Below are 8,127 nucleotides of genomic sequence, written 5' to 3'. Positions count from 1 at the left end.
TGGATAACTAAAACTTACTGTTGGCCTTGAAAAATGCTGTTTTAAAAGCCGCGAGGGTCGTTACCGCCTTGATTATATTCTGAGTGACAAGTTTGATAACATGCGTGCTCCTGCGTAAAGTGGAAGAACTTTCTTTGTAGAATGAACCCTTGGACAAATCGGGAATTGAATCCGAAATTCCCATAGTGACATGCGACGCTAATTGCCAACAAAGAGGCGAATGAACTGAAAAGTTTAAAGCCTCTCAAAAACAAACAACCAACCAACCAACAGTCATGGAAGCCACGAATCTACCTTCTCATTACTAGTAGATTTCGAAAGATCGCCAAACATTAACATTAATTTTTTTCATATATTGAATCATTACAACTTGGTGAACTAGCATGTCGATAGCATTGACCGAGTAAAAGCTGTCGGTCTGACTGTCCGAATTTTTCGAGTTTGGTTTGCTTGTCACATATCCTCAGAGAATTATTTTGTTTTGGTTGGCGTCCCTAACATTCTCCTTCGGAAAACGTGTCAGAAACGCATAAATATATGCAATTTGCAACACATGAAGTTCGAACTCGGTAAGAGATTATCTCGATTTACAAATTTGAAATTCGATTTACATCTTCTTCTTCTTGAATGGCGTTAACGTTCCCTGTGGAACTTTTGCCGTCTCAACGTATTCATTAACTAGCGTCGTTCATTAATACTTGGTTGAGATTTCTATGCCGAATAACACGCCTTGAATGTACTCTAAAGTGGCAAGCTCTAGAATACGCGTGACCACAGTGCAAGCCGGAAAAATTTTCTTTGACGAAAAATCCCCCAACCAGAACGGGAATCGAACCCGAACACCCGGCATGATAGTGTGGGACGCTAACCACTCGGCCACGGGTGCACATAAATTCGATTTACATAATAGGGCCCTAAATCTGGTGAAAAAACTAGGAAGTAATTTGGTTTTGGACTCCAACCTTGCCAAAGTCATTACGCTTTTCAAACTAATGACAATATATTCGGTTTCTATCGATGGAGACCGATTTACTCAATTTCAAACATTATGTAGGGTAGAAGTACCAGTTATAGTGGGTCTAAGGCTAGAGCTATAAAAACGAAAATTTTGATATTTGAGTGTCAACTGGAAGCGACAGCAACAGAATTGGAAAATGATTTTTATAAAAGTCCCCTATTGATCCGAAGGGACCAACGTGAGTCATACGAAAAGTTCATCATTGGTTCCCTAGCTCGGTCAGGGCTTAACGTGTTAAATAAGCCGGAATAACTAGTGTATACGGGACAGAAAGAGACAGGATTGTTTGATGAAGTATCGTAAATGAAACGCTTGGCGGCCTTACGGAAGTTGGCCAGAACCTCAACTATGGCCGTTGAGAAGATGTATGTCAGCGTGTGCTTTTACCTTTTCGTGGCTTGGGTGGTCGGCTGTCTCTCCATTTTTGCCATTCGCCCAAAAGTTTTCTATCGGTCGCAGCTGGGGGATGTTGGGAAGGTTGGCCGTCTTCGCGACAATGTTTATCTCCAGCCGATCCATCCTCCAGTGATCTTTTGGTATAATGGGCTGATCCTAGGTTCGGCATAAAGACCACATCACCTTCCCAACTCTGGCAAACACTTTCTATATATCTCCCCGTTCACCATATGACTCGGAAGAAGAGCGGCTTGGACATTCCCTTCACGTCTGTCAGAGAAAGACCTTCTTCGAGAACTTGATGTGAATGATATATTCGACGTCATCGCTTACCTGGGGAACGTAAAGTACCCGGTCCCCTGCCATTCGTTGAATTTTAGCATCAAGTACGTCTCAGAATACAGTTATTTATGAAAAATTCAAATCTAAAATGGCCACCACCACAAAATGGTGCCATATATATATATTTTACAACCCCATCAATATGGGTATCAAATTAAAGAGCTTGACTAGTAGAATACATTTATTTATGAAAAATACAAATCTAAGATGACGGCCACTAAAAAAGGCGGATTACCTATTTTCTCAGAACCCCATCAATATGGATATCAAATAAAAAGGCTTGCCTAGTAGAACACAGTTATTTATGAAAAAAGCCCAAAAATGTATCAAAATGAAGTTCTCGACTAGTAGAACATAGCTGATAATGAAAAATCCAATTTCAAAATGGCCGCAGTCCCCAAACAACTAATTACTTTTTGAATGGTTTCATTCAGCTTGACCTGTTTCTATGTATGTTTGAATGTTCGTTAATTAATAGAAAATTGACTCCGTTCCTGTTGGATGATTGATCTGAAATATGGAACATACATTTAATTCTACTGTCATTATAAAACTGCGTATTCCATGATCTTGAAAAGTTCAATTTGACCGCCGCAAAAAAATGGCTGAATGTTTTGATTTGGAGAATACACTACACTATGAACAACATAAATTCGAAAAGGTCGCCACCACAAAATGGTCGACTATGTATTTTATGCAATCCCCTCAATATTGGTATCAAATGAAATGATTTGACTAATAGAATACGGTACAGGTCGGACTCGATTATATACAGAATCGATTATATGTGATTTGATTATATACAATTTTGGACTCGATTATATTCAGTTTGGAAAAAAATATATTTTTTATATTTCATGAAGAAATGTAACATTTCAACGTTAAGGTGAAGTTTAAGTGGCTATTACATGTACAGTGGGGTAAACATCGTGATATTTGAAGATTTTGCTTGAATTTTCACCAGGAATTGTTTATATCGTTATTGCAGCCAAATTAATAGCGAATTCGTTTTTGTTCAGTTTCAACCCCAGTGCCGCATTAACTGCTGTCAAAACGTTTTTATATTCACTCAGTTTCGCACTCAGTGTCACACTAATTCGCCCCGAAAGCTGTTAGTTTCGCACTGAGATGTTTCACGGGTTGGCACTCGGGTTCACCAATACAACTATACTGAACTGTCAAGTTCCGAGTATTGTTTTGGAAAATCTAAAAATAGAGACTATGAAAATGGAAAACCTGCTGCTCTTGCTTTTGTATTATTTGAATCGTGATCCAATTCGGATTCTGATTTTGAAGAGTATATTCGTGTAGACGGCATTAAGCTCCGTGTGCTTTCATTGGGAGGCGAAAATTATTATGGATATTCAGGAGGAATAAACATGCTCTCAAAATCAAAATTAGGAATGAAAATTTACTTTAACGTATCGAATATTTATTTTATGTGATGAAATAAGAGGGTTTTTTTCCGATATCGCAGAAACATTGAACGAAAACTGTGTCTAATGATGATTTTATATTATAATAGTAATTATTTGTATAAACAAATAGGAAATGCATCGACAAATGGTTAAGTGAGTGTCAGGACTACATGTGTTAGGTAATCAAACAATATGAAGTAAAAATTTTCATTCAAACTTTTATATTTTTACACTGCACTTGGCCCTTCTGATCTTATAGAGAACACTTTACCTCCCAAGCACTAATATCTCCACCAGACGTCGACACTGTACATTTGTTGTCGCAAATATAAACAAATCAGACTATACAACGCACACCATCAAACCACCGCATTCGTGAAACTGAAAACGTTTTTTTATTACAGAGTCAGTGTGGCACTGACTCAGTTTTAAAAACGAATTCGCTATAAGAAAGATAGAAGTTGTGCGTCAAAGAACAAATTGTGGAGCGGTCAAGGATGGAAAACAAGGGAGCATGATGTGATTTACGATTAACCGCAAACTGCACAGATCGCAATCTGTGCAAACTGCGACTAACTATTAATCCTCACCCATCATAACCAAATGATTTTCTCTTGTTAACTCTGAGTTGACCAAAGCATTGCTAGACTGAAACTAGTTCGAATAATTGAGTTACTCTCCGTCCTCGTTTTGTTTAAAACTCCTAACAAGAATTTGCGCCATGGGAATGAGTGTCTCTATGACGTACGCTTTACGATTCTCGCTCTCTCGTCCGGGCGTTCAATTTTCCTTTCCGAGTGCGTTTACTTCGATGAAACTGGGTAAAATAAAAAAATGCGCTACAGCAGATAGGACGACTGTCATGTTAATCCCCCTCAAAGAATAATCCCCCTCAAATCACTAATTTTATGAGTTAATGTAAATGCGTTATTGGCCAAGGCTATTACGACATCGAACACGTGGTCTTGCGAGATATATTTTTCCGCCAGGCCAAATACAGACCTCTTTTTTTCGGGCCCGAGTAAACTGGTGGCTAGAAAAGACCTTGATTACCTTGAATTAATCAAAAAACATAAATTAGCGCAATATGTCAAAAAAATTTTTTTTGTGTAAGCACGTAAATATTTGCTCATAAAAATTTTGGATTGTGGAACTCTACATAATTTGTATGCAGATACACTATCCACAGTTTGTGGGGGGGGGGGGGGGGAAATACTCATACAACTCAAATGGATAATGATTCTCTGCTATCACAAAGCTGAGAAATTTTTTGACGTTTTGTTTTACTATTGATTCATTCAAAAAAAAAAATCCTGAGACTGGCTCACCATATTGCACTGCTACTAAAACCGTAGGCTAACTTCAAGGATATTTTTTATTCATTTTCGGCGAATAATCAATAGAGTGCCGTGTTATGAAACATCAGAATAATAGCAAAAACAATATTACGATCATAAGGTGTTGGACAGGTTGGACCTTCAAAGGATAAGTTTATCTTAGGCACATTGAATTGATTTCATGACTTCCAGTCGGATGTTTATCAGCTCTGATAATAATTGTGTGGTCCTCACAAAGCATATATTCCAATGCCGTCAGTTCACTGAAATTCTTCGCATACCGTTTGATGACAAGGTAGGATGTTGATAATCATTTGCTGCGATACCTATTGTTCCAACAGTATTCATTCGACAAAATGAAGACTGAATACCTGAAATTAACCAGATTTAACAATGCAAATCAACGGTCAAAGCAGTATGTACACTTGAGAGATGCAACAAGTTTGAAGGGATATAAAAAAACATTAGTCGTTCGATAAATCTACTGCCAGATATGTCGGAAGTTCACGATATATGAATAAAATACGTCCATACTAATTCATTACATTTATTCGCAACGAAGAACGTAACCACACAGAATTGAATTAATCAAATATGTGATCCGTTTTATCTATAAAATAAAAAAGGGTCTGAAATTCAATCGAATTCGAAAGGTGTTTCGTGAAGTCACTAATTGAATTACTATTGGAAAAATTATTTGGAGAGAACTGGGAATGTTCAGAATTATTGGTATCTAAAAAACGATTTTGGGCGGGACGAGATTCGCCCAAATCTGCTGGTAATAAAACTAATCAATAGCATCCATTACCCGTCTGCTGTTCATCGGGCGGGAGACGACAGCAAAATAAAATCGACACGAGACTGAGTCAGCCACTCACTGCGGACAGTGCAATAGAGAATTAAAAATCCCTCGACGAGTGTCGTAAGACTTCAGTTGATCGTCTCTTGTTACACTTTCCGATCAAGAACTCATCATCCGCTCTATGGAATGGGATTAACCGTTTGTGGCTTGCACTCACGATAAAACTTGAGTAGTAGAAGTAATGCTTCGTGAGTGCAAGCAGTGGGGATTCCGCTTTCATATTGCTTTTTTGAGATCTTGGTAGCTCACCGTTCCAAGTATTCTCTCTGTGTACATATGAAGAATAAAAGAGCATCGCCTGCTGGGGGTGATTTAAAAATATCCGACTACATGGATATACTTATTCATTGATCGTTGAATGTGATTATTCACCATCCCTGGGATCGGTTGAAGAACTTCATTTTAATTGATAGAAACAATCTAGTTTAAGTTAAAATTTTTAGGATAAAATTAATAATAACACATAAAAAAGAGTTTCAGTGTTTCACTTCCAAAATGTTATTAAAATTCATTAATGTAGTTGTTCCACTACTATTTCCTGTACTAAATTTTCTCATCTTTCAAATGAAAGCATTAGAATCGTCTTCCGTAGCGTACTTTTTGATATAGAGCCAGTTTGAAGCAACAGAGTCCGAAACAAAAAAAAATGAGTGGGTTATATCTATGATATAACCGCAAGGTTGACGTGGAACTACCTTAGCTTAGCAATCATTCGTTTGTATTGATTAAATTCTTGATTGAATGAAACAGTTTCCAAATTCAATTGAGTTCAATATATTTGCTCTGTGAGTGAAAAAAATGAACAAATGCCGTGTAAAGTCAATTCATTTATTGTGATTGATTGTTCTTCGTTACAAGTAAATTTAATGACGGACCTTTTACGTTTGGTATGATGACTAGAACAAAATATATGTACGGAAGAATTATCAAACGTTTGATGAACCAGCCTAAGGCTGAAAATCTTTCCAATAAAGACAAAAAAAATTATCAAACGATTATTTTATTTTACATTTCCCTCTGAAGTTTACATCCCAAAAGTGTACATACTTCTCGAATCTCGAATTTGCTTGAAACTGGAAAGTTCATTCGCTTCTAGTGTCTGCACGATTTTGCCAGGTTCCTATGTTTAGAAGATCATGTTAGGACAGACATATTCCACTCTGCACAAAGACAAGCGAGGACAAAAGTACTCGCAGTTTGCATTTATTTGCAGAGCCGATTTCCCCAGAAACCTCGGTTTTGAAGTCTGTGTTAGGGAAACACATTTCAATCGGAACAAAAATACCCCCGATTTGTATGAATTCGCAATGCCGATTTCCCCACGCTTCATGGATTTGAAGTCTGTGTTAGGGAAACACATTCCAGTCGGAACAAAAATACCCCCGACTTGCATGAATTTGAAATACCGATTTCTCCAGGCACCTTGGTTTAGAAATCTCTATTAGGGAACACATTTCGGTGGGAACAAAAGCTCCCCCTACTTTCGTGTGTTCTTCTTCTTCTTTTTAGCTTTAAGAGGGTTTAAACTTTTCAGTTCACTCGCCTCTAGGCTCTTTCGTGTGTTTGCAATGCCGATTTCGCTGCTTGGTTTTAAAGTCTGTGTTAGGGAACATTTTTCGATGAGAACAAAAGTCCCCCAACTTTCATGTATTTGCAATGCCGATTTCCCCAAGGCTGCTTGGTTTTGATGGCTGTGTTAGGGAAACCGTAAATCGGGCCAATCAAAACGATGCAGTTAGGGCGTTTAGATAACGCCTAATATTTTACAGTTATTCAATTGTTTATCTAATGAAAAACAACATTTTGTTAGTTGCGATAGATGCGTAGAAATATTCCCTATCAAGTGATGCAAACATCTCTCCTATCCAGTACGAAATGTTCGAGCTATAAGCATTCGAAATCTTTCATTTTTTCCTAAGAGACGAATGAACTCTCAGAGTTTAAAGTCTCTCTAATTCAATACCTTCCTTCCTTCCTTCATTTTTTCCTGCATGTTCTGTGTTTAGGTTTTCATTTTACCCTCCATATATTCCGGTTAGACGTAGTCCCACGTCAAAAAAAGTTCTGTAACTCTGTCATTGTTGAAATTCGAACATATTTTATTCGAATATTCGAACATTTTCTAAGAACCGTTTCTACAATTTTGATGAATAATAATATCTTCTATATCTCAGAATAAACCCGAATTTATCCATCTCATGATCAGTATAATCTGAGCTACTTCCATATGGGATTCTGAAGTTTAATCCACTTATCCTTCCCATTCTCGTGTAATTTGATATACGGGACATGAGATTTGATATAATTATTTAAACAGGTTGGGAGGCGATCCGGCGTAGTGGTAACATCCATGCCTCTCACGCTAAAGGTCACGAGTTCAATTCTCACTCCCGACATTCTTCCAAAAATGGAAGTAAAAGTGACGAACCAGCCAAATGAGTTGAAAGTCACTATAATACAGATAAAAAAAAAAATTTAAACAGAAACTGGTCAGTAGCGTCGGTCAGAACCATAATTTTCATATGGAACATCTGTTGAGTTTCAAGGAATTTGCCAAAAGCAGAAAATGATTCAGACTTTCTTTAGACGGAAATCAAAATTATGGAAAAAGAACTAGTGAATAATTTGAAAATTATTAATTTAAAAGCTTTGCAATGATAGATTCTTTTTTTCTTATTTGAAACTTAAATATTCTCTCATTCAAAGTATGTCTTCAAAACAATATCGTTGAAACTATCTATTATGTAAAAACAA

The sequence above is a fragment of the Toxorhynchites rutilus genome, chromosome 3, assembly GCF_029784135.1.
Source record: "Toxorhynchites rutilus septentrionalis strain SRP chromosome 3, ASM2978413v1, whole genome shotgun sequence".
In the NCBI taxonomy this organism is placed as follows: domain Eukaryota; kingdom Metazoa; phylum Arthropoda; class Insecta; order Diptera; family Culicidae; genus Toxorhynchites; species Toxorhynchites rutilus.
This window is presented reverse-complemented; position numbering follows the sequence as displayed.